We start from the raw sequence: 26620 nt of genomic DNA, 5'->3' as shown, positions 1-26620 counted from the left end.
TGGAGGCTCGGGAAGTAAGTCTGAATGTAGCTTAAGTCGGGTTGTGTTGTCATAAATGCCAAGTATGGTGGCAAGCACAGGAGTCGAGGCGTATTAGTTATCATGTATGGCGTAGTCGAGGTGGCATATCGTGGCTTGAGGTCACGTGGTCTGCCAAGCCGTCGTTTTAGTGTTAGACCAATGAGAGAATGACATGTGGCCAATTCTCGATATTAGGGTCGACTGGCACATAGAGTCGCACCATGTATCGAGACGGGGGTAGTCGAGGGAATGTCGTATGGAACCCACATTGATGGGAGTACTCAAGGGCTGCCATGTGGCTCTCCTATATAAGGAAAGCCCTAATACCATTCCAAAAACCCCTTTGCATTTTTCCCTTTTCAGTCGTCTCCCTTAGGCTATAGAAGCGATTTTCGATGAAGCGGCCGGGCATCATTTCTTCCCCGGTGAGCTCCATTCTTCACTCACCCCCTCATTTCTTTTCCCTTTCTTTGTTAGCAACTCTCAACATCTATAAAAGCCACCATGTCTGACTCTTTGAGCTCATGGGAGGGGGCTTCCCACGGCGATAGTGGGCCGAGTACTCTTCGGACAATGTCGAACCCACCATCGTCGTTGGTGATGATGGCCGATGCCGATTTCCTTGCATCACAGTCATTGAGGGTGATAGAGAGGTCCTTAACAGAGAGGCCGGTTAGGGTGGACCATGGCCTGTCTGGTGAAGAGGATCCGGAGGAGTCCTCTTGCGAGGAGGGTCCGAGAGGTCCTGTGCCCTCGACCCTTACTAAGGCAGCATTATCTCGGATTAGACTAGTGTATCATATTCCTAAGTCTGTAATTCTTCGGGTTCCCTCGCCAGATGAGCTTCCTGATTGTCCTCCAGAGGGAGCAGTTGCCATTTTAGGCTCCCTCTGCAAGGTCTGGTAAGGTAGGTACTTGCTCGCCTGAACTTAGCTCCGGGGTAGATGATCCCCAATGGATGGAGTGCTTTGATCAACTGTGCGGTCTTATGGTCTGAGCTAGTGCAGCCCGAGCTCACCTTCGAGGAGTTCCTCCATCTATACCAGTTGAAGTTGAACAAGTTTCACCATGGCTAGTCTTATCTCTTTGCTTGGCAGGGGACTGGAGGAAGCATCATCCCCCCATCGTCCAATAAGAATTAGAGGGAAAAGTGGTTTTGGGCCTCTAGATGTTTGGAAGTGGCCGACCTATCCTTGGATCAGCACCTAGTCCCCACAACATTTACCAAGCCAGGTTAATATTCCTCGGACTTAGATATTCTTTGGCTTTTCCTTGGTCAGTTTTCGAGCGTTCTTGACTTGTTTGCACATGTCTTCTGTCGCAGTTGTTCCCAAGCATCCTTCCCTACTGGACGTTGGATCTCTTGCTCAGATCAATGGAGCTAGATCGCTAACGAAGGACGAACGATCTTAGAGAGTACTTCTCTAGCCTGAACTGCTGCTTAAGTCGAGCTTAGACCTCGCCCTCACCGGTAAGAGCTTCGATAAGAACCCTGGCCAACCTTTAGGACTTAAAAAAATTCATGGAATTCCATAATTGAGTTTCTTCGTGTCGTGATGCAGAAATGCTTGAAGCTCATCCTTTGCTAAGGCCCACCTCCAAGCTCTAGGCGCCTTCCATGGAGGAAGTAGCGGTGCCAAAAAAGGAAGAAGGCAAAAACCTCCTCAAAAAGCAAGGGGAAGGTCGGCCCCTCTTTACCTGTTGTTGTGGAGGTTGGAGATGGGGAAGTGGCGGCGAAGCCTACCCTTGAAGTTGCTATTGCAATGGTTGGGACAGCTATTCGGGAAGAGGTTTCTCCTACTAAGGCCTAGGGAGCTGCTAAGGCTTTTGCGGAGGCTTAACCTATGGAGACTGAAGAGACTAGTCGCCCTTCAGCTGGCCCTTTAGGAGTTCAGAAGGAGAAAGGTCGGGGCCTTCGCCAAGCTATTGAGGAGATCCTTCCTTAGGCAGATCGACACGTGTCTAAGGTGGAATTCCTTAGCTTGTTGGACTCTCCCACAAACTCAATCCTCGCATTTGCGGCAATGAACCTTCTTGGGGTGAGTGCGTTTCCATAAGTAGTTCATTTTTCTCCCTGATCATTTGACTTTACTAATTCTTTCTTTTCCTTGGCAGCTTGCTCCTTGTATACTGAAGGTGCATTGTGAGATCACTCAGCTACAAGGGGAAATGTGCAAGACTGATCAGAAGCTCGCACATAAAGAATATGAGGCCGTATAATCCCAGGCTCGTGCTTCTTCTCTAGAGGCCGAGTTGGAGGCCACAAAGAAGCTTCTTGTAGAGGCTTCTAATAAGTCAGCTCGGCGGGAGGTTGAGTTAGAGGCAAAGCTTGAGGGTGCAAGGGCAAAGCTTAGGGAGACCGAAGAGAAGCTCCATAAGATCAACGTAGAAACCCGAGTAGCTATTGCCTTAGCTCGGGAGGATGGTGTCAGAGAATATAAGTCTTCACGGGCATACATGGATGACAGAAATTCTTTATACCGACTAGGCTTCTCGAAGTGCGTAGAGACTATGAAGGAGGCCTTTCCAAAGTTAGACCTCTCTAGCTTTGATGATACTGAGTTAGGCTCTGACGCATTTGGTGACGACGCAACTCCCAAGTAGCTCCCTAAGGCTTAAAGACAAACTTCTCTCTCTCTCTCTCTCTCTTTTTAATGTAGATCGATGTAAAATGCCCTTCGGGGCTTTATCAATGGAATTTGCCCCTTTTTTGAGATAATGTGTTCATTCACAGATGCTTTCAAGTTAAGTGGATTGCACCCAATAGTTGAGTTGGATCTGGTAGATAGATTGGATTTGGACCGGATTTAGCAGATAAATCAAATCTTATATATAGATCAGACTTGGGTCAGATCTTACGGTTAGGTTGAACATAAGTCAGATCTTATAGATAGGTCGGATCCTATAGATTGGACCTTGTTCGGACTCGATAGACATAATGGACCCAATAGGAATCATGCTGCAACATATTTTTATTTATTCTATCTTGAGGCTGATCAACCTACAGTAAACTTCGAACCAATCTACTAAGGATGATAGATCTTGAGATGTTTGGCATTCCATGAATGACAGGAGCTGACCATTCAAATTTTCTAGGCGGTACGATCTAAGTTGGCTTATACTTGTTACTATGCAGGGCCCTTCCTAGTTCGAGCCCAAAGTTCCTGATCTTGGTTCCTTGGTATTTTGGAAGGTTCTTCGAAGGACTAGGTCACTAGCTTAGAACCTCCTAACTTTCACCCTAGAATTGTAGAAACACATCACTTATTGCTGGCAGATAGCGGTTCAAATCTGAGCTTGTTCTCTCCTTTCCTCGAGAAGGTCGAGATTCAGCACCATTAGCTCAGAGTTCACTTGTTCATCGAATGCCTCTGTCTGAGCCATTGGTAGCTCGATTTCTGCTGGAGTGACCACCTCTGCCCAATATGCTAAGGAAAAGGGGGTCTCCCCAGTGGCTGTTCGAGTGGTAGTTCAGTATGCCCAAAGGACTTTAGGGAGTTCCTAGGCCCATGTTCTCTTGGCCCTCTTGAGATTGGTACGGAGGTGATGCTTGATGATTTTGTTGACTGCTTTGACTTATCCATTGGCCTGCGGGTGCCGCGACAGAGAGTAGACGTTGCAGATTCTAAGGTTTTCGCACATTCCTTAGAATTGCTTGTTGTCGAACTGCTTTCCATTGTCAGAGACAATCGTCGGAGGAATCTCGAATCTGCATATGATGTTTTTCCAAACGAAGTATGTGATCTTTTGTTCAATTATTTTTGCCAGAGGTTCGGCTTCAACTCATTTCGTGAAGTAGTCGATTGTCACCACAGCAAACTTGGTCTGACCTTTGCTAGTTGGGAGAGGGCCAATGATGTCGATCCCCCACTGAGCAAACGGTGGGCTATCGAGGTATATTTGTGAAGTGCTAGCACTTTTCACACTTCTAAGCGAATTACCGAGCATCTGCTTAGATAGTTGGCCAATAATAGCCCTGTCAAATACCTTATGGGCTAAAGCTCGGCCTCTGAAGTTGTTTCTATAGATACCCTTATGTGTTTCCCTTAGGATGTACTCTGCTTCATTTGGTCGGAGACATCTGAGATAATGGAGGTAAAACCCTCTCTTATAGAGGATGTCATTGACCATGGTGAAGCGAGCTGCTTTCATCCATAGTTTACATGCTCCCATCCGATCTTCGAATAGCTTATCTTCCCTGAGGAACTCGATGATTGGATCCATCCAAGTAGGTTTCGAGCTCACTGGAAGAACTGTGGCAAGGTCAGCCTCATCAATGCTTGGTTTAGTAAGGAACTCAATTGGAACAAATATTGGAATATTGTCTTCATATGTAGTGGCTAGCTTTGCCAGCATGTCAGCTTTAGAATTTTCCACCCGAGGAATCAGAGCAACACTGCATTCCTCAAATTTTCTGATCAATTCTTTGGCCTTCCGTAGATAGGCTTTAATGCGCTCCTTCTTGATTTGGTATGCCTCTGCTATTTGATTGATGACCAATTGGGAGTCTTTAAAGACTTTGAGATGCTGAGCTCCCATAGTGGCCTCCTGCCTCAGTCCGACGAGTAAGTATTCGTATTTTGCTACATTATTAGAGGCTTAAAATCCAAATCTTAAGGCTTGTTACATGCATGTAGGATCTGGGGTTTCCAGGACTATCCTAGCCCCACTTGCCTTAAAGTTGGATGAGCCATCAGCATATAGCGTGCACTTGGGTAGGTCAGGATCAACCTGTGATCCAGATGTCTGACCTTGTTGAACTTCCAGGGCAAGTTCATGCCTAAGTAGCTCTGTTTCTTGTCTGAGTGTAGGAGTTAGTTCGACAATTAAGTACACCACTGCCTGTCCTTTAATGGCTATTCAAGGACGGTACTTAATATCGAACTCACTCAACTCGATCGCCCACTTAATCAGTCTTCTCGAAGCTTTAGGCTTTTGGAGCACTTGACAGAGTGGTTGATCGGTCAAGACGATGATGGTGTGAGCTTGGAAATACGGTTGTGGTTGTCGGGAAGAGGTAACCAAGGCTAATGTTAGTTTTTCTAGGCCTGATTATCTAGTTTTGGCTGCCACTAGGGCATTGCTAACATAGTATATTGGGAATTTCTTCCCTTCGTGTTCCCTGATTAAGGCCAAGCTAACTTTCGCATCGAAAATAGCCAAGTATAGTAGTAGAGATTTGCCTTGCTTGGGTTTGGAAAGCAATGGCGACGATTCCAGATACTGCTTGAGCTTGAGTACAACAGTAGAGATTCACATTCTTCTGTCCATTCTACCACTTGTTTACCTTTCAATTGTTTGAAGAAAGGGAGACATTTATTTGTATCTCCGGACATGGAGCAATTGAGTGTGGTGATCCTTCCCATAAGCTATTGAACATCTTTGATCGTCCTTGGTGAATCCATGTCGAGCAGAGCTTTGATCTTCTTAGGGTTTACTTCAATCCCTCGTTGGCTGACCAAGAAATAAAGGAACTTTCCCGAACCAATCCCGAAAGCCCGTTTGTTCGGATTCAACTTCATCTGATATTTATGAAGCACGCTGAATGTTTCCTCGAGATTAGAGATGTGATATGTAGCCTTAATGCTCTTTAAGAGCAAGTTGTCGACGTAGACTTCCATTGTTTGCCCTATCTGGTGGGAGAACATTTTGTTGATCAGTCGTTGATAAGTGGCCCTGACAATTTTCAAACCAAAAGACATAACATGGTAACAATAAAGACCTTTATCAATGACAAAGGTGGTTTTTGTCTTATCATGTGGGTGCATTACAATTTGATTATAACCAGAATAAGCATCCATAAAACTAAGTAGCTCATGCCCAACGGTGCTGTCAACAAGTTGATCAATTCGGGGAAGGGGAAAGCTATCTTTGGGGCAGGCCTTATTCAGGTCTGTGTAGTCAACATAAACCCGCCATTTTCCATTAGCCTTCTTAACCAACATAATGTTGACTATCCAGTCTGGATAATAGACTTCCTTAATGAATAGGCCTTGAGGAGTTTGTCGACTTCTTCTCCGATCACTACATATCTTTCGGGGCTGAGCCCAAGGTGCTTCTGTCGAATTGTTCGGTGAGTTGGATCGACGTTCAGGCGGTGCACGATGATTTTGGAGTCAATGCTGGACATGTATTCATGAGATCACGTGAAGACATTCGTATAACGTTAGAGGAGAGCTATCATTTTGTCCTGTAATGGTCCTGTCAGGGACGACCTAATTTGGACACTCCTAGATGGGTCAGACTCGTCGAGTGGGACGAGAACAAGGTCTTCCATGGGACAACCTCTTTCTTTGGAATCCTCACGAGGATCCAGAGAGGTGACGGTCATTGCTTGGTGTGAAGCTCTTAGTGCCATCGCGTAGCACTGCCGAGCTTCGTGTTGATCGCCCTTCACTGATCCGACGTCTTGCTCGGTCGGAAACTTCATGGCTAGGTAGTAGGTCGAGACTACAGCTCGCAGGGCATTTAGAGATGGTCGGCCAATGATCGCATTGTAGACAGACGGACAGTCCACTACTAAGAAGTCAACCATTATAGTGACCTGGTTTCGTCCATCTCTGGCCGTAAGTGGGAGCTGTATTGCCCACTCATGTATGACTTGTCCGCCTAAGAAACCGAGCAATGGGGTTTTGACAGGTCGAAGTCGAGATCGACTAACTCCCATTTCGTCGAAAGCTTGAGTGAAGAAGTGTAAGTGCTATGGTTTCTAGCTCCTATAATTGTCAAATATAGTAGTGCCAAAACCTCTCTTGGAATCTATATGTAGCGCTTTTATATCATGAAGACTTTGCATCACTCAAGAACAAAGGTCTTTACTTCAAGAAAGGTAAGATTACATGGTCTTGTTCGAGTACACCATTAAGTGAGTGTTCGATGTTCAAGATTCATAATTCAAGCTCCAAGTCAAGACAATGTCTTTGTACTTTGACCCTCAAGCTCAAGATTTAAGATATTTCAAGTTCAAGCTTCTTAAGGCTACAAATTTAAGTTTGAATATTCTTCAAAAGATCTCAAGTTCAAGCTTCATTCGTGAACTTCAAAGAATGACTATCGACTGAAGAAAAAGAGATGTCAATATTTATACATCATGGTTAAGGTATGAATGACCTTAGATTGACCTTATGGTAGGTCATTTTGAATACATAATTCAATTATAGCATTTTATAAGTGAATAGTCTGTTTCTCGACTAGTCCTAGCACTGGCTTAACTAGTCCAAGAAATTCTACGACCAGTCCTAACTTTGTTGCCGATTTTTAAAATTTTTGGTTAAGCACGACCAGTCCTGGAGACTACTCGACCGGTCGTGTGAACAATGCTCAACTAGTTCACGACCAGTCCTGCAATTATGACTTAAAGTCCAGTAAGTATTCTAGGTTCCACACGACCAGTCATGGATAGGTCACGACCAGTTGTGGAGGTCCCTCGACCGGTCGTGGAGGGCCTACAACTAGTCGTGTAACGGGTTTATCTTATCACGTTCAAAATTTTAAAAATTTGTTGGTCCTACAACCAGTCATAGTGTCCACAGGATCAGTCGTGAACGTGATTTCTTCACCTATAAATAAAACACGAATTTAAGAGTTTTTTTATTCAATTCAAGATAAATCAATATGCCACTCTGAGAGATAAGTTAGTGTTCTTTTTAAGCTATATTGTGCTCATTTAATATTCTCTTAATTTAGCCTTATTATATTTGATTTTATATTCTTTATTCCAATCATATTTGAAGAAGGGATTGAGAATTGCCCTTTTCTTGGAATCAAAATTAAATAGAGCTAGCCCAACTTGATTTAATTTAAAATCAATTTAGAACTTAGAAACATTTCATAAGTGAGTTTGGACATTGAAGTTCTACGTTGAAATTCTACTCCGATTTGGTTCTTCTGGGCGGAATCAAAAAGAGAATATCCAGGTATTTTACATTATTGTAAATTTCTGTTTTAATTTTTGAGATTGTGCCAGAAAAATCTCTGTTTTGGTTTGTCTGAGGTGATCTAGAAAACTCAGAGTGTGGAGTTTTTGAATTGTGTAAGCCCACTTGAAAGACACAATTGTGAGGGTTTTAGGTGAACCTGGAAAAACCTATTTTCATAGTGAACGCTAATATCCACTATGTGAGGATGTTAGGAGTGGAGTAGTTGTGTGACTATTTTTCTAAACAGTTGGTGTACACACGAGCGAACCACTATAATTCTTTGTGTCTTGTGGTTTGAATGTTTATTTCTTTTTGTGAATGGTTGTAAATTTTCTTATTACATTTGTGGAGAATGTTGTAATCCTTGGATGTGTGGGAATGTTGTAATAGCTTAGAATTTCTTTCTTGCTATTTATTTTTTATTCCTCTATAATAGTTTGAGTTTTTGATACACAAACCGTTCTAGTAAGGTTTTCCTGCCACAAACCCTTGGTTTTTATGGTGTAATTAAGGTTGTCGTTAGAATAACATTTGTATCAATCTCTCAATACTCGTTCTTTTGAGGTTGTCTTTAAATTTAGCATTGTGGGATAGTCTATTGCTATCTGTTTTTAATTTATTTAAATTTTGCTGTTAAGTTTTAATTTGACATAGTCCTATTCACCCCCCTTTAGGACATATAGCTTGGCCTTTTTAAGAAGATATCAGCTGATGATCCAATGTCCACGAGGATCTAAAACACTTTACGGTTAGCTATGGTCAGTGTGATCACAAGCGCATCATGTGCGAATGGTGGATTCCTTGGGCATCCTCTTTAGTGAAGGTCAGGCTGCAAGTCTCCACCTTTTGCTCTTTCGAAGGCCTGTCAACAATGAGGACTTCTTCTTCGGAACAACCGATACTCCTTGCATGAGCTTTTCAAGCGTGGTTTGAATCACCTCCACCACTATGGCCTCTGAAGATTGTTCGGATCTCTCCAGTCTGTTCATTGTTGACTAGTTGCTCGTCTTTTGATGTGGCTCCCCTCGGTGACTAACATATTCCCCTAAATGACCGCTTCGAATGAGCGCTTTAATTTCCTGCTTGAGGTCGACGCAGTCGCGTGTCAGATGGCCATGATCTCGATGAAAGAGACAGTATTTGTTTTTACTTCTCTTGTTGGGATCATATTTCAACTTGATCGACCAAGTAAGGATACGCTTATCTTGAATCTCTATCAATACTTGTTCGGGCGTTTTGTTGAGAGGGGTATATGTCTTAAATTTGCTGTCGAGTAGCTTGTTTGAGCAATTATTGTCTCACGATTGGTCGTTCTTCCTCTTCCTATTCATAGGGGCCGAACTTGGTTCTGCCCTCGTTTGCTGTTCTTTGGTCGGGGGAGCTTTGTTCTGAATGGCATTCCGAAGGACTCGAGCTTCTTCGACGTTAGTATATTTTTGTGACCTGTTCAACAGGTTGTTCATCGTTGTTGGTGAATTTTTGTCTAGAAAGAAAAGGAACTATTGATCTCTCAGTCCTCCCATGATCGCAGCTAAGGCGAGCTCCTTAGAATGCTTTCGAACCTACAACGCTTCCAGATTGAAATGTTTAATGTACTCTTTCAGTAGCTCGCCGTCCTTCTGAATAACGTGAAGGTGGGAGTACGGCTTGAGCCTTTTCTTTCCTCCGATAAAGTTTAAAATGAAGGTCTAGCTAAGCTGAGGGAACGAACCAGTGGAGTCCATCTTTAACTATTTGAACCATAGCTAGGCGGCTCCAGTTAGGGTTAGGGAGAAAGCTCAGCACATGACCCCATCAGATGCATTATGGAGCTCCATGTAGACCCTAAAGGATTCCATGTGCTCTGATGGGTCAGTATTCCCTGAGAACGGGGTGATTGAGGTAAGCGAAACAAGTCTGGCAGTTGTGTCTTCATAATTTCACCAGTAAATGGAGGCTTGGTTTCCTCCATTATTGCTTCCATTGGGTTTGACGCTTTCGTACGGTAAGCTTCCTGCATGTCCCTAATCTGACCATACAGATCTTTGAGTTCGGCCTCTTAGGGCTCGCCGCTTTCAGCAGTAGCCTCGACCGGGGCTTTGCCACACTTCTTCTGATCTAGCTCGTGGTGCAGATCAGAAACAGGCAAGGTCGTTGTCCCCGAGATGTGAGATGGGGATGATTTGGCCGAGCCTTGCTGTCGGCTCCTCTGCGAAGTGGCGGGCGAACTGGAAGGCTGAGGAGGGATGCAACCTGTTTTCTCACCCTCCCTAGTAGACCTTTGGATGCACTGAGGCTGTAGTTGTTCCAACAATTGTTTCATGTAGTCCATGCTAACTCTTAGCATTCCAACCTGCTGCTCGAGGGAGTTTAAATGACCTTTGTTACAAGACCGTTGGCCTTGCCTCTAGGATCAGAATCAGCCTGATGCTGAGAGGACGAACCCCGATGACCATCGGGCTGTTTTGGCGACAGTGTAAGGTCAGGCGCAACTGGGACTGCAACTGGGGAGGTTTGGGTTTTCTTTTTCCCTCTGGCCATTGTAGTTTCTACAGTAGAGTAGGAAACAGCTCTGATGTGCTTCCCACAGACGATGCCAAACTATTGATGTAGTTTTCCAATAGACCCTCCATGGTTAAACCCTGAGAACTTGCACAGATGGAAGTGAGAGACAAATGAGACCCTAGCTAGTACAGGGGACCCTCCGATGCCTAAGTTAGGATCTTGGGCTTTTTAAAGGCGATGATCTATTTGAAAAGAGTCGCCAGTCGTATTTTGTGATAGAATATGCGTACTTTGATTGGTGAAGGACCCTTATATATATATGGGAGTGGGAAGGCCATTCTGTTAGAAGATTTTCTGCTTTAGGAGACCAGGTATATCGGAGATCTTTTCATGTGGATCTTCATAGTTATACCTAGAGATCTTCCCGAGAGGTTACGGGCGCTCGAGATCCTTGGGATTTGATCTTATTCCCTGAAGATCTTAGGAGAGATCTTCGAGATGTTCGAGAGATTCTCGGGCCAATTGCTCAGGATATGGTCGACCTTTAAAGGCGGACGATGTCTCAAAGATAGGTAAGACTGATCTATTCGACAGATCAGCATTCACCTGAGGCTGACGCCGATTACTGACCTATAGCTGACCTATAGCCTACCTATGACTGACATGTAGTTGTGCCGATCTTTCACTAGGTCGGCCATTCATTGGGTAGACTATGGCTATGCCAACCTACCGTGTGGTCTGCCTTTCTTTGCTAGTAGAAGCCTCGCAAATGGTTTGGCCCATTGGGTCCATGCTAGTTGTAGAGTTGTTTCCCTTTTTATAGACCGCATTATTTTTCCCCTAACAATAGTAATGATTTGGACTTTATGTTAGATTTACTCCCATTGTCACTTATTTTATTTTTGAGAGAGAACGGAAATTTTTTTTTGAACAAAAGCAAAATTTTGACAACAAAGAGACACCGAGCTACCCTAACTACATCCTAAGAAAACTAAAATTACAACCCATAAACTTAGAAACACGAGAGGCCAATTCAACAATAGTAGTTTAGTCCTATGGGAGATCCCCTCCACTACCTTACTTTCATTCTAAAAGCATCTGGCATTTCTTTCTTCACAAACAGCTCACCACACCACAAGTAGGGCCATTCTTCACATCGCCCCTTCTTTCCTTTTCCTAAACACACCCTATGCCAAGCTAGCAGAAGATCAGCCACCAACATCGAGAAATTCTAAGAAACTTTAAAGCAGATCAAGATGTCAACTAATATCAACCCCATAAAGGGGGTAATGCACAAATAGATGATCGATCGTCTCCTCATTTTTCTTCAACATTCAGGAGCACCATTGATCTTTTCTGGAGATTATTGATGGTTAGAACTTTCCATTTTCCAACCCATCGGTCAAAAGTGGCTATCTTCAGGGGGAACATCATAATGCCACACACACGAACTTGATTTGCCCCATTTTCTCCAAGCCTTTGGTCTTCCTAGGTTAGATTATATAGAGACCGAACCAAGAAAGAACCCGATTTATCGAGCCTCCACACCATCCCATCCAGAACGGACATTACTAGGGAGGATAGATGAATGCAATTAAGAAGCGACAAATTTATCTACCTCATCATCACATGGGAATCTCCTACATGAGGGCTCTCAAACCACTTCCTCCCCATTGTATGAAAAATAGTCAGCTACCACAATGGATGGGTTTGGGGCTAATCAATAAACCGACTTTCAATGGGGAGTTCCCCACCCAAACATCCTCCCCAAACCGATTTTTCTCTCAATTCACCAAGGAGAAACCTAACCCTTCCATAACTGATGCACCAAATATCCATCCGAGCACCGGTAATTGTTCCTTGTAACTTCCTCCCCAAATTTTCAATGCGACTTTTCAACCAAGGCCTCATTTATAGACTTAAGGTCTCTTATACTTGCTCCTCCCTCCTTGTAGGCCTTGCGCATCTCATTCCACCCCACCAAATGAAACTTATTCTTTTCCTCCACCCCTTGCCACAAGAAGTCTTGCTATAACCTCTCAAGCCTTGAAACTGAAAATTGAAATTTTGTAGAAATGGTATCTGTGAAAACTGAAAATATTTCCCCTTTGCATATACTTCATTATGTGTGTAGTAGACTTGTAATTTGGTTCCCTGTTCCTTTTCTTGATGAGTTTGACAAGATTGGCATAGACTGGAATGTAGGTTTTAATGGTAGGGTGGCAGTGTCTTCTCTGGCTCTACTCGGCTAGTACTTGTTGGAGTATATGCTCTACTCCAGATTCTCCCTTTAGCCCTTTCCTATCTTGCACTTATTCCTGCATGGTATCCTTTTCTCACTGCTGCAATTCAGGTAACATTTGGGTGTGCCCCTACAAATAACATGTGGTCCACTGGGTGTTTTGGGACGGTGTAGAAATTGGAACCCATGTTAAGCACACTAGAGTTTTTACAATTTCTCTACCTAAAAATGTGGTTGAGATAATAAGAAGGGGAAAGATGGAAGGTGATGTAAGACAATTAACCACTTGCTTTCAAAGCTCGAATTGATAGAGCATGGCGAATTAATCCCTTTATCTCATACCCTAGGCCCCACATCTCATGGATTAGGACCTCAGCCGAACCCCCCTCATGGGCCCCACATCACATGGGTACCACCTCACACGAGCCACCCACCTTACATGGGTGGGGCCTGCCTCACACGAGCCTGATGCAGGATATGAAATTCAAATATGATGTGCAAGATTTTTGGGCTTTAGATCACACTAGTTCAAAGACAATCACACAAAATTTCACATCCCACATAACGTTAAGCACTCAATAAGGGAAATTTATGTAGGTTCAGGTCTACACATGCTAAGGCTAGATCAAGTAAAATTATACACCAAACAATGCTTAAAGGAGAGTAAATTCATCCACACATGCACAAAAATATTTCCTTAATCCAAGTGATTCACAGGTTTAATTTGGGGAACCCTAGGGTTAAAGAAAAGGGATAAAAATTAGGGATTTAGGACAATATAGGGTTAATGTTAGGGAAATCAGGTGAGAGAGGAGTGAAAGCGAGGAGAGAGAGAACCTGTAACCAACCCGCGCATGTAGACAACAGGTTGGGCCTGACGCACTTGCGCTGATGGCTAACCACACATGTGTGGGGCCCACTAACCTAAAAAATGCCCTTTTGGGTCTGGTCGGCCAGGGTTAAGCTTCAAAACCTCCAAGTTTCAAGTCGATCCGATGTACGGTCTATGCGTGGTGCTCCACCGAAGTTTTGGCCCTCCTACATGGTCAGATTCTGGAATTTTGCTGAAGAGAAGAAAGTTGCTGCAATAAAGGATAGATTTGTAGCGCGGATAATTGTGAGAGATGAGAAGGGTGGATGATAGAAGATGGGAGCGAATTGGGATAGATGTGGCTTCGCATCACAGCAGTAAGCCCTTTAAAGAAGGGGGGGCTTCGCACCCAATTAGGCTTTCTTAACTCGGAAAGGAGCAAGAAAATGCAGCAATTTTTATTAATCTTTATTAAGAAAAAAAGCTTACAAGGGGTGCTTATTTATACAAAAACCCTATACCCCTAAAACTCGCGTCATGTACGTAACCTATTACTTGGCGATGAAGTAAACACAAATAATGACTAATCAAAGTAATCTAAACCATCCATGATATTTTAAATAACATTAATAAGAAAAACCTAAAATATGAGATTAATCAGACTAGCGGGCCACAATCATGAGATCCCATGATGGGCTTTACTTGACTATCGAGCCCACTCCAACTAATCAAAATTCAATCTTCTACGTCATTGATCCAGATCAATGGTGGAGCCCTCCTTCTTCTTACGTACGTGCGTGGGGAGGGGGTGTGTGTGCATGTGCGCGAGATGTCACCGTCAATTCTCCCTAGTTGCGAAGGTTTCGTCATTGGTGAAACAAAACTCCTGAACCACTCCGAGATGTAAGGATCAAATCTCTTAAGCTCCTCCTCAGTGAGTCACGTACTGTTTGAAACTGAAAGTGACTTCCACTTGACTAAGAACTTCTGAAACCCGCCATCTAACGTGGATATTATCTGATGGTCCAGAATATCCTCTATCTCCTCTCTAGGTATGGGAAGGGTATGTATGAGAGGTAGAGGCTGAGAAGATGGGTCTGGAGGGGGCCATGGATTAAGGGAAGGGTTTGGAGAATCAGGATGGTTAGGTGACAAGGTGGACAATGTATCAGTGGTCTCCTGAAATGCAACTAGTCCTTCACATTGAATGTAGGACTAATTCCCATAGAAGGTGGAAGATCTACCTCATACGCGTTGAGACCATTTCGTATTATAATTTTGAATGGTCCAGTGCTACGCGCGTGTAATTTATGAAAAGCTCCCTAAGGGTACCGCTCTGGCCTGTTGCAGAACATCACAGAGTCCCTTACATTAAATTTCTTGAAACGTTTATGTTGGTCTGGAGAAAGTGAGTAATGTTCATTACTAGTCATGATCTTCTGCCTGATTTCTTAATGCCATGAATGAATATGATGTGCAAAAGACTTTACAGACTCTGACGGCCTATGGGACAGTGACATAAGTACAAGATCAATAGGCTTCCTAGGTTTATGACTAGTATCGACTTCAAAAGGACTTAGACCTGTGGACCTATCGACAAATCTATTAAACGCAAACTCGACTATAGGTAGTACGGTGTCCCACGTCCTGGTGTGCTGTATATCCCTCATAGGGAAAAACTCATCCTATAGATTATCAAGAAAGATATGACGAAACTCATCCACTACCAGAATGGCCTTAGTAGGTAACTCTACACTAGCTTCTTGACCATCTGCCTGAGATTGGGCATCTTTCCTAATGGTGGGGTTTGCTTTGGCGAAGGTCTCTAGTCGGGTAATACGCACATCAAGCTGCTCAAAGCGTTGGTCCATATGTTGTTCCAAGCGCTTACCTAAAGACTCAACCTGCTTGGTCAACTTGTTCACTGATTCTTGCAAGTGCTCCATGTTTAGTGTAGGTGCAAGCCAAAACCATAACTTGTACGTGTGGGCATATAACTGCTAACTTAACCTAAGGACCTTCTACTCCGAATATGCGACTAAATGATCCTAAGAGACTCTATATGAGGAAAACTATACAACGCTACCAAAATCCCGCAATATAGTTATCAAAATATAAGAAAGTCTTTTTAAAATTTTTTTTTTTTTTTTTAAAGAAGCAACTTAGTTTCTAAAAATGAAAAAGGAAAGTTTCTAAAAACAAATTAGGAAAGTTTCTAAAGTAGGAAAGTTTCTAAAAAATAAATTAGGAAAGTTTCTAAAAAGGCAACCTAGTTTCTAAAAAAGGAAAAAGAAAGTTTCTAAAAATAGAAAGTAAGTTAGTTTCTAAAAAAAGAAAAAAGAAAGTAAAGTAGTTTTTTAAGGAAAAAAAAAAGAGGAAAGGAAATTAGTTTCTAAAAATAGCTTAAGAAAGTTTCTAAAAAAAGTTTCTAAAAACAGAAAAGGGAAGTTTCTAAACATATAAATAGAAAGCTAAGTTAATTTCTTAAATAATTCAAATAAGGGGATAACAGAAAATTTCAACAGCTTATGTCAGGGTTTATGGACCTCTAAACAACCATATATGATGAGAATTGATGGGTAATGGACATAAACAACTAAACCCTAAACATGTAATGCATTCCCGAATAAGAACCCTAATCTTTGATACCAAATTTGATGCAGGAATGAAATTCAAATATGATGTGCAAGATTTTCGGACTTTAGATCACACTAGTTTAGAGACAATCACACAAAATTCCACATCCCACATAACGTTAAGCACTCAACAAGGGGAATTTATGTGGGTCTAGGCCTAGACATGCTAGGACTAGATCAAGTAAAATTATAGACCAAACAATGCTCAAAGGAGAGTAAATTCATCCACACATGCACAAAATATTTTCCTAATCCAAGGGATTCATAGGTTCAATTCAGGGAACCCTAAGGTTGAAGAAAAAGGATAAAAATTGGGGATTTAAGACAATCTAAGATTAGGGTTAGGGAAATTAAGTGAGAGAGGAGTGAAAGAGAAGGGAGAGAGAGAACCTGTAACCAACCCGCGCATATAGACAACAGGTTGGGCCTGACGCACATGCGTTGATGGCTGGCCGCACATGTGTGGGGCCCACGAACCAAAAAAATGCTCTCTTGGGTTTGGTTGGCCACGACTGAGCTTCAAAACCTCCAAGTTTTAAGTCGATCCTATGTACGGTCTGGGCATGGTGTTTCACTGAAGTTTTAACCCTCCTGCATGGCCAGATTCTGAAATTCTGCTGAAGAGAGGAAAGTTGTTTCAATAAAGGATAGATTTATAGCGCAGATGATTGTGGGAGATGAGAAGGGTGGATGGTAGAAGATGTGAGCGAATCGGGATAGATGTGACTTCGCACCACGGTAGTTAGCCCTTCAAAGAAGGGAGGGCTTTGCATCCAATTAGGTTTTCTTAACTCAGAAAGGAGTAGAAAAATGTAGCAATTTTTATTAATCTTCATTAAGAAAAAAGCCTACAAGGGGTGCTTATTTATATGAAAACCCTATACCCCTAAAACTCGCGCCATGTGCGCAACCTATTACTTAGCGATAAAGTAAACACAAATAGTAACTAATCAAAGTAATCTAAATCGTCCATGATATTTTAAATAACATTAATAAGCAAAATCTAAAATATGAGATTAATCAGACTAGTGGGTCATGATCATGAGATCCCCATGATGGACTTTACTTGACTACCAGGCCCACTCCAATGAACCAAAACTCAGTCTTCTAAATAGGAGGCCCTCCCTGAATGTCGTCATTAATCCAGATTGATGGTGGAGCCCTCCTTGCGTATATGTGTAGAGGGGGGGTGTACATGTGCATGAGATGTCTCCATCAATTCTCCCTGGTTGCGAAGGTTTTGCCACTGGCGAAACAAAACTCCTGAACCACTTTGAGATGTAAGGATCAAGTCTCTAAAGCTCCTCCTTAGCTAGCCACGTATTGTCTAAAACTAAAAGTGACTTTCAGTTGACCAAGAGCTTCTGAAACCCGCCGTCCGACGTGGATAGTATCTTATAGTCCAAAATATCCTCTATCTCCTCTTTGGGTGTTGGAAGGGTAGGTATGAGAGGTAGAGGCTGGGAAGATGGGTCGGGAGGGGGCCATAGATTAAAATAAATGTTTGAAAAATCAGGATGGTTAGGTGACAAGCCGGACAATATATCAGTGGTCCCCTAAAATGCAACTACATCCTCCATATTGAATATGGGACTAATTTCCATGGAAGGTGGAAGATCTACCTCATACATGTTGATACCGTTTCGTGTTATAATTTTGAATGGTCTAGCGCTATATGCGTGTAATTTATGAATAGCTCCCTGAGGGTACCACTCTGGCCTGATGCGGACCATCACAAAGTCCCTTACATTAAATTTCTTGAAACGTTTATGTTGGTCTGGAGAAAGTGAGTAATGTTCATTACTAGTTATGATCTTCTGCTTGATTTCTTGATGCTATGAATGAATGTGATGCGCAAAAGACTTTTCAGACTCTGACGGCCTATGGGACAGTAACATTGGGACAAGATCAATAGGTTTCCTAGGTTTATAACCAGTAGTGACTTCAAAAGGACTTAGACCTGTGGACCTATCGATAAAACTATTAAACACAAACTCAACTATAGGTAATACGGTGTCCCATGTCTTGGTGTGCTGTATATCCCTCGTAGAGGAAAACTCATCCTGTAGATCATTAGGAAAGATATCACGAAACTCATCCACTACCGGAATGGCCTCTGTGGGTAACTCTACACTAGCCTCTTGACCACCTGCTTGAGATTGGACATATCTTTCACAATGGTGGGGTTTACACTGGTGAAGGTCTCTAGTTGGGTAATGCACACATCAAGCTGGTCAAAGTGTTCGTCCATACGTTGTTTCAAGCGCTTACCCAAAGACTTAACCTATTGGGTCAACTTGTTCACTGATTCTTACAATTGCTCCATATTTAGTGTAGGTGCAAGCCAAAACCATGACCCGTATGTGTGGGCATACAATTACTAACTCAACCTAAGGACCTTCTACTATGACTATATGCAACTAAATGAGACTAAATGATCCAATGAGACTCTATATGAGGAAAAATACACAACACTACCAAAATCCCGCAATATAGTTGTTAAAATATAAGAAAGGTTTTTATTATTATTTATTTAAAAAAGAAGCAACCTAGTTTCTAAAAACGAAAAAGAATAGTTTCTAAAAACGAATTAGGAAAGTTTCTAAAAAAATAAATTAGGAAAGTTTCTAAAAACAAATTAGGAAAGTTTCTAAAAAAAAAATTAGGAAAGTTTCTAAAAAGGCAACCTAGTTTCTAAAAATAGAATGTAAGTTAGTTTCTAAAAAAGAAAAAGGAAAGTAAACTAGCTTCTAAAAAAAAGGAAAAAAAGAAAAAGGAATGGAAATTAGTTTCTAAAAACAGATTAAGAAAGTTTCTAAAAAATTAGGTTCCAAACACATAAAAGGAAAGTTTCTACGCCTAGAAATAGAAAGCTAAGTTAATTTCTAAAATAATTCAAATAAGGGGATAACAAAAAATTTCAGCAGCTTATGTCAGGGTTTATGGACCTCTAAACAGCCATATATGATGAGAATTGATGGGTAATGGACATAAACAACTAAACCCTAAACATGTAATGCATTCCTCAATAAGAACCCTAAGCTCTGATACCAAATTTAATGTAGGACATGAAATTCAAATATGATGTACAAGATTTTCGGGCTTTAGATCACACTAGTTTAGAGACAATTACATAAAATTTCACATCCCACATAACGTCAAGCACTCAACAAGGGGAATCTATGCGGGTCTAGGCCTACACATGCTAGGGCTACACATGCTAGGGCTACACATGCTAGGGCTAGATGAAGTAAAATTATAGACCAAGCAATGCTCAAAGGAGAGTAAATTCATCTACACATACACAAAAATATTTCTCCAATCTAAGGGATTCACAGGTTCAATTTGGGGAACCTCAGGGTTAAAGAAAATGGATATAAATTAAGGATTTAGGACAATCTAGGGTTAAGGTTAGGGAAATCAGGCGAGAGAGGAGTGAAAGAGAGGAGAGAGAAAACCTGTAACCAACCTGCACATATAAATAGCAGGTTGGGCCTGGCGCATGTGCGCTAATGGCTAGCTGCACGTGTGTGGGACCCACGAACCCAAAAATGCCTTCTAAGGTTTGGTTGGCCAAGGCTGAGCTTCAAAACCTCCAAGTTTTAAGTCGATCCAATATACAGTCTGGGAGTGGTGCTCCACTGAAGTTTCAACCCTCCTGCAGGGCCAAATTCTGGAATTCTACTGAAGAGGGGAAAGTTGTTGCAATAAATGACAGATTTGTAGCGTAGATGATTGTGGGAGATGAGAAGGGTGGATGGTAGAAGATGGGAGTGAATCGAGATACATGTGGCTTCGCACCATGATAGTTAGCACTTCAAAGAAGGGAGGGCTTCGCAACCAATTAGGTTTTCATAACTCGGAAAGGAGCAGAAAAATGCAGCAATTTTTATTAATCTTCATTAAGAAAAAAAAGCCAACAAGGGGTGCTTATTTATAAGAAAACCCTATACCCCTAAAACTGGTGCCATGTGCACAACCTATTACTTGGCGATGAAGTAAACACAAATAATAACTAATCAAAGTAATGTAAACCGTTCATGATATTCTAAATAACATTAATAAGTAAAACCTAAAATATGAAATTAATCAGACTAGCGGGACATGATCATAAGATCTCATGATGGACTTTACTTGACTACCGGGCCCACTCCAATGAACCAAAACTCAGTCTTCCAAATAGGAGGCCCTCCCTTGATGTCGTCAGCCCTCCTTGCGTACGTAGGGGGGCGTGCATGTGCGTGAGATGTCCCCATCAAAGCCACCCGCCTCACACGGGCCGCCCACCCTGAGTGTGCCCTTACATCCCAAAGGCAACCTCACTTGAGACCAGTGTGAAAATTTCCCTGCATTAATCACCCCCGGTGAGGGGTCTCGAACACGAGACCTCCCGCCCTGATACCACTTTGATGCAGGACAATTAACCACTCGAGTGGGGTTGCCTGTGGGATGCATGGGCACACTCAGGGTGGGTGGCCCGTGTGAGGCGGGCCCTACCCATGTGAGGTGGGTGGCTTGTGTGAGGCGGTACCCATGTGATGTGGGGCCCACGAGGGGGTTCGGCCAAGGTCCTAACCCATGCGATATGGGGCCTGGGCTATGAGATGAAGGGATTAATTCGCCATGCTCTATCAATTTGAGCTTTTAGAGTAAGTGGTTAATTGTCCTGCATCAAAAGGTCCTACCCTTGTCTCAACCAAGATATGGCACGTCACATCATGTTGGCCTTGTGAAAACACTAAGCATGCCTAGAGTTTTCACAATTTCTATGCCTCAAAATGTGGTTGAGATAAGAAGGGAAAGGTCTTCTTGTCTCAACCAAGATATGGCAGAACCACATCATGTTTGCCTTGTGAATGATGGACATGCAAATATACCCTAAGGGCCTCACTGCTACTGATTACAATTTTGTATGAGATGTATCCATTAACTTTTTTCTCTTAGGTCCATCACAGGCTATTCACCTTTGTACAGTTGTATTGTTTTTTCTTGGTCAGACAAAAGTGTGAGGCTTCTATTTCTGCCAATTAAACTACTGATCACAATGTTGGTTATGATTATTATTGAATTTTCAAAACTGTTGTTGTTAGTGTTCTCATTATCATTTTGTGCTTGGCAAGGTGGGACCTAACCTTGAAGGCATATGGTCTCTCGACAATGTTCCAGAAGTCAGCCAAGTTGATTCAGCTTGGCCAGCTACTGAGCATTGTTTGGAGACTTCATTTTTTGAAGATTGGTTGAGGAGATTCTTCAATCTTTTTATCTTTTGAAAAATCTGCAAGTTTTTCATTCACTCGGCCTATTCAAACTTGGAAAATTGAAAGACTGTTTCTGGTTAAGTGCATGAGTTTGAGACTTTGCCTGGACAGGGCCTCATACTGCCAGGCACATCTGACTTATGTTATGAATGGATTTAAAACATACTACGAGCAAATTTCTGATGTCATCTTGAGTTTTCTATAAAATTCTGTTAATCTAACAGTGTTCTCAGTTGACTTGAGTAGCTAGCTTAATTTGGCATTTGTCAAGTATTATAAGTTCCATTAAATTCCAGCCTTATATCCGTCATTAACTGAGAATCGGTATTCCCATGGAGTTGTCTTTGTAGGACAATCCCATTTGTTTGGAACCTCATAACAGCTGGTTACAGTGAGCAATCACTTTGGGAGGTATGCATTTCTATGCTTGTAATGTATTTATGTTTTGAATTTTTATAGATGATGTTTGTACCTGAATGTGCGCTGTTTCTTATGTTTATTGTTTTTTTTATTTATTTAAATTTTATCTTCTTCTATTATTGTGCCTTTCGAAAAGAAAATTCCCTTTTCTATTATTGCATGCATTTCCCTTCTGCCTATTTTCTTCCCCCGCTGTATTGTTTTTGTAAATTTAAGAAACTGTGTTAGAAACTTACAGAGAGTTAGCTTCAGGTAGGCAATCCAACTTGCCACTATGTTCTCGTTGCTAGAGATTTTTCGAAGTTGCTTTGGGCAGTGAATCTGGCTAACCAAGATGAGCCTTATTATTAAAATATTATATATATATATATATATATATATATATATAATTATGTTATATTAGGTTACTCTGATATGTTGCACTATAATGATAAACAAACATCATTTTTGTAATTTGCATTTGGCTACTTATGGCCCCTTAGGTGCATGCCTTCTTTGCTAGTAATTTGTATAATTGCATCAACCAAGAGCATCTGATATTCCTTTCTGCATCGGGAAAATTCACTCTAGTGGACAAATTAACTTTAGAACTAAGAACATCTGATGTTCATTTCCTGATCACCATGTCGCATTTTGGCCTTCTTTGAAAAATCTCCATCTCTCTCTCTAAAAAAAAAAAAAAAAAACGGAAAAAAGGATAAAAGATGGCTCTGAAAACTTTTTCCTCCCAATCCATTCCTTGCCAAATTCTAGAGATTTCTCTACACCCAGGCCAAATTGTCCACCCATCTCAGTTTTGCCCAAACGGTTCAGGAGAGGGTTTTCATCAACAACACAAATCAGTGCACTTTCAGCTTTAGCTCATCCACCCATTGAACCTAGTTAAGTGGGTTTTGGCCACTCACAGGGCAACCATTCAACCTAGCCAGAGAGGAGTTGGCGTTAGCGTTATCAAGTGATTGGAGTCCCACTCCCATTGCTCTACTTTGCATCTTTCCCCTTGAAGCATTGGCATGTTTACTTGAGTTCAATGTTGGAAATATCGTTATCTCATTTTGTATAATATCCTTAGGATACAAATACGTATCGGTTATTGCATAGGATATATCATTGTATCGGGTAATTTATCACACTTCTTGGGAAAAAAAGTAGTGACACATTGGGAAAATGGTTGAATTTTTCAATAAAACTTTAGAGATTGTTAAAAAAAAACCTTAATACACACTTTTAAATCATAACATCTCACAAAAGAAGTGAATGTAATAAGTTTCCTTTGTATAGGGTCCTAAGTTATGTGTTGTCTGGCTGAACTAATGAAACTATATTCAAATTGAATGCATAACATTTAGAGTGCATGTGATGATCATTTCATCGAACACTCCTAAATAGTTTGAAATTAGTCTCAATTGACAACTGGTTGAAGGGAAATTTCAAAAAAAAAGAAGAAAGTATTTTTTAATTAAAAATGATTTTTATTTTTCAAAAATTGACAAGGACTTACAAATCAGTAGATCAGACCTCATACATTCTTGATTTCATGTTTGGAGTGCAACATTGCAAGCAATTTGGGAGAAATTGGGAACATTTTTTCCCAAATCGGACCACTTACACTCAAATTTCAAAATTAGAGTGTATGTGATGATCATTTCATCAAATACTCCTAAATACTTCAAAATTAGCCTCAATTGATAGCTGGTTAAAGGGAAATTTTGAAAAAAATAAAAATGGAGAACATGAAGAACCAATGGATTTACAACCATTTGACACTAATTTAACATAATTTTTTAAAAAAGATCGAAAATTGAAAATGCTCACTAGATCAAACATGTGGGATATATTGGCACTACCTGTGTGTTTCGTATTGCACAAGTGGGATACAATATATATTGTGGGATATATCAGCCGATATCATCGATATTTAAAACATTGGTCGAGCACATGGCCATAAGTGTAGAAGTGGGGTACCATACCTTCAACACCAAATTCATCGCTTGAATATTTCTATATGTCACATCGTTGGAGAATAAATGCCTGTATCTAGAACCATGGGTCTCCACAATAGCTTCTTCCTACCTAGCCAGATTAGATGAGCCTGGGAGACTAAGCGAGTGACTTGTTGATCCCTGCTTGGGCAAGGATGCTCACGTTGACAATGATTCATCTTCCCTGTAACTTTGTTATACCAAAAGAGAGTATGGCCATCCACTTACACTCATCAACATGTTTTTTTTTTTTTTCCACGCATTGAGGCTTTAAAGGGTGGAAGTAGAAGAAGTTCAGATTTCCCCATTTTTTTCAATTTTCCACCTTCAAACTAGAAATTTCTTGCTTCAAATCCATATCAATGCATATATTTAGATTTCTACTTATTTTGTAAAATCCATCAAAACATTTGAACATCACTACAAGAAGAAGAACCTTTAGTGGCGCTTTTAAGCACTGCTAAAAAACCAAAAAGCGCCGCTATTTTCTTGTCGCGGTGCTAGGCAAGCGCTGATAAATGGGGGTGTCGCTAAAAGGTTTAGCGGCGCTAGTACACTTTTGCAGCGCTTGTCTGAGCGCCGCTAATTGTGTACCCGTTTTCGGCGCTCATTCCATCTTCATCGACGCTTTTGGTAGTGCTGGTATCTATTAGAGAAGCGCCGTCATAGATTTAGAAAGCGCCGGTAAAAGTCTTTGAATAGATTTGAAATGCTCCAGTAAGCCAATAATATTTTTTAATATATATAATTCAATTGAAAACCCTGCATTTTTTTAATATTTGAAACATAAAAAATGATACAATACAATTAAAACTGAATATTAAATAAAATTTATATTACTTTATAATAAAAAAATATAACATTTATTACAATAAATTAAAAATGGTCTCGAATAAATAAATAAAAACAAATCCTCTATATGGTCTACCCATAGCACGAGTGGCATCAAAAGGCTGAAGTGCTTGTAGGCCTAAATTCAGGCACAATTGATTAAAATCCTACACAAGAAGAAATTTAAAAAAAAAAAAAAAAGAGTCAAAAAGTAGTATTCAACAAATTGAAGCATGGAAAATAATCAATCATTTGATCCTATCCTTAAAAAGTCAAAAACTATCAAGGCAACAAATGTTGCAACTTGAATTCCATTACATCTATTGGCCCTACATTGACGCATGTGTTTTATCCACACCCGTCCATCCATATGCACCCTTCACTGGTGACATTCAAGTGTACACGTGACCAATATCAGTGGTGAATCTGGTTCATTAATTACAATTCTATGATCTGCTTTAGGTGACATGGATGAAAGTGGATGGTATCTAAGATGTGTTGAGAATCTAAGCAAGAATCTTCTACATAATGATCACAATAATAGAAGTAAAGGAACAGATATAGAAAGTTGAGAATCTATTGGCATCTACAACAACTCTCAATTTAATTACACTATAATATTTAAAAAAAAAATAAAATCAAAGGAAACCATTCCAAAATATCAAAGCATTACCTCATATATTGTTGGGGTAAATGAAAACCCACGCCTTTCTTCGCATAGATAAAGAAACAAGGTTCAAAAACTGAATCTCCAGACAAACCAATGAAAAAGTGAAAAATTGAGTTGATAAAAACTTGCCTATAATCAAAGGAAGACATGGCCCCAAGCTCATGTTCCAACTGCTGCATGGCAGCAAGGTTCTGCCTGATCCTTGCATCAAGTATACAAATCTGCAGGAATTTCAGTTTACTACAACTGAATATCAGAAAAATGAAATGTAGAATGTAGAGAAAGTTTCTTCTTCTTCTTATTTCTTCTTCTTTTCTTTTGCATTGAAGGAATTTCAGTTTAAGCCATACTTGAATCCAAGGTTACTTCAAATAGGAGGAATTTGAATTCACAAAAATATTGTTTAATTTTTTGTATACCTTTTTAAACTCTAGAAATTCAGTTAATTTTACTTATTTTTAGCTAGTGAATCTCTGATTTCAATTTTTCCAAAAACCCATTTTAGGATTCTTTTCCTTATGCTTGGCTGATCAACTGGATTCCATGCTTTAATCCAATCAAAATTGCATGGCACATAACTTGAGTTGAAGAATGTAATATAAAACATGACAGAAAAAAGATCCTAGAATGTATATTTGTTGGAATTTCACTACAGAAAATGGTAGGTTCTAGTAATATTCTCTCATTGAATTAGGTGCAAAATATTCCTTTTCACTATCTGTTTGAAGGTTACCAATCAGATAAAGTAGGGCGTGATTTTAGAAATCTACAAAATCTGCATTTTAAAAAGGAGGAGCCAAGCTAGCATTGCAAAGCCCAGCACATTTTCACATTACTTTTTACTGAAATTTCTATCTAAGCTGTCCCTAAATCATGTGGTTGGAAAAACTTTTAGGAAACAGGTCATCCATGGGCTTAGAATAGGAACAATTCATAAAGAACTCACATTCAACAAAAAAAGCAAAAAAAGAAAAGCCTATAAAATAGTGGCTTGGCTCTGGATCATTTGGATTTTATGATTTTGGACATATGGAGTATCCACAGGTATAAAAGATGAACGGTTTGGATCTCATACATATGTGCCTTACGTACCGACATAACTAAGATATTAGTATCTAGCACTGGATACTTGATGATTCATACAACAATGAAGCACTTTGGCATCTGCAAAAAACAAAATGACAAGTGGAATTCTGCATATTACTGGTTTGCATTGGAACAAATAACCAACCAAATGGACTATAAAATGAAAATTAAAGAATGAAACACATTGAAAGAATAAATTTTCATTAGTCCAAGACTCATTCAGATAAACAGAAGTCCAAGACTCATGTATTTTCTGTTTA

At 40.8% G+C, this 26620-nt stretch overlaps 1 long non-coding RNA gene across 1 annotated transcript; it reads right to left on the bottom strand.

The window, feature by feature from the left end:
• Nucleotides 1–24589: 24589 nt before the first annotated feature.
• LOC131235302 (uncharacterized) lies at nucleotides 24590–25319 on the bottom strand. The gene is made up of 2 exons (XR_009166047.1): nucleotides 25278–25319; nucleotides 24590–24771 (listed from the first exon to the last, which is right to left on the bottom strand). It is a non-coding gene; the product is annotated as an uncharacterized LOC131235302 (long non-coding RNA).
• Nucleotides 25320–26620: the final 1301 nt, after the last annotated feature.

This window comes from Magnolia sinica, chromosome 19 (genome assembly GCF_029962835.1).
Source record: "Magnolia sinica isolate HGM2019 chromosome 19, MsV1, whole genome shotgun sequence".
In the NCBI taxonomy this organism is placed as follows: domain Eukaryota; kingdom Viridiplantae; phylum Streptophyta; class Magnoliopsida; order Magnoliales; family Magnoliaceae; genus Magnolia; species Magnolia sinica.
The sequence above is the reverse complement of the archived record's forward strand: the minus strand, read 5'-3'. Positions and strand labels throughout refer to the sequence as shown.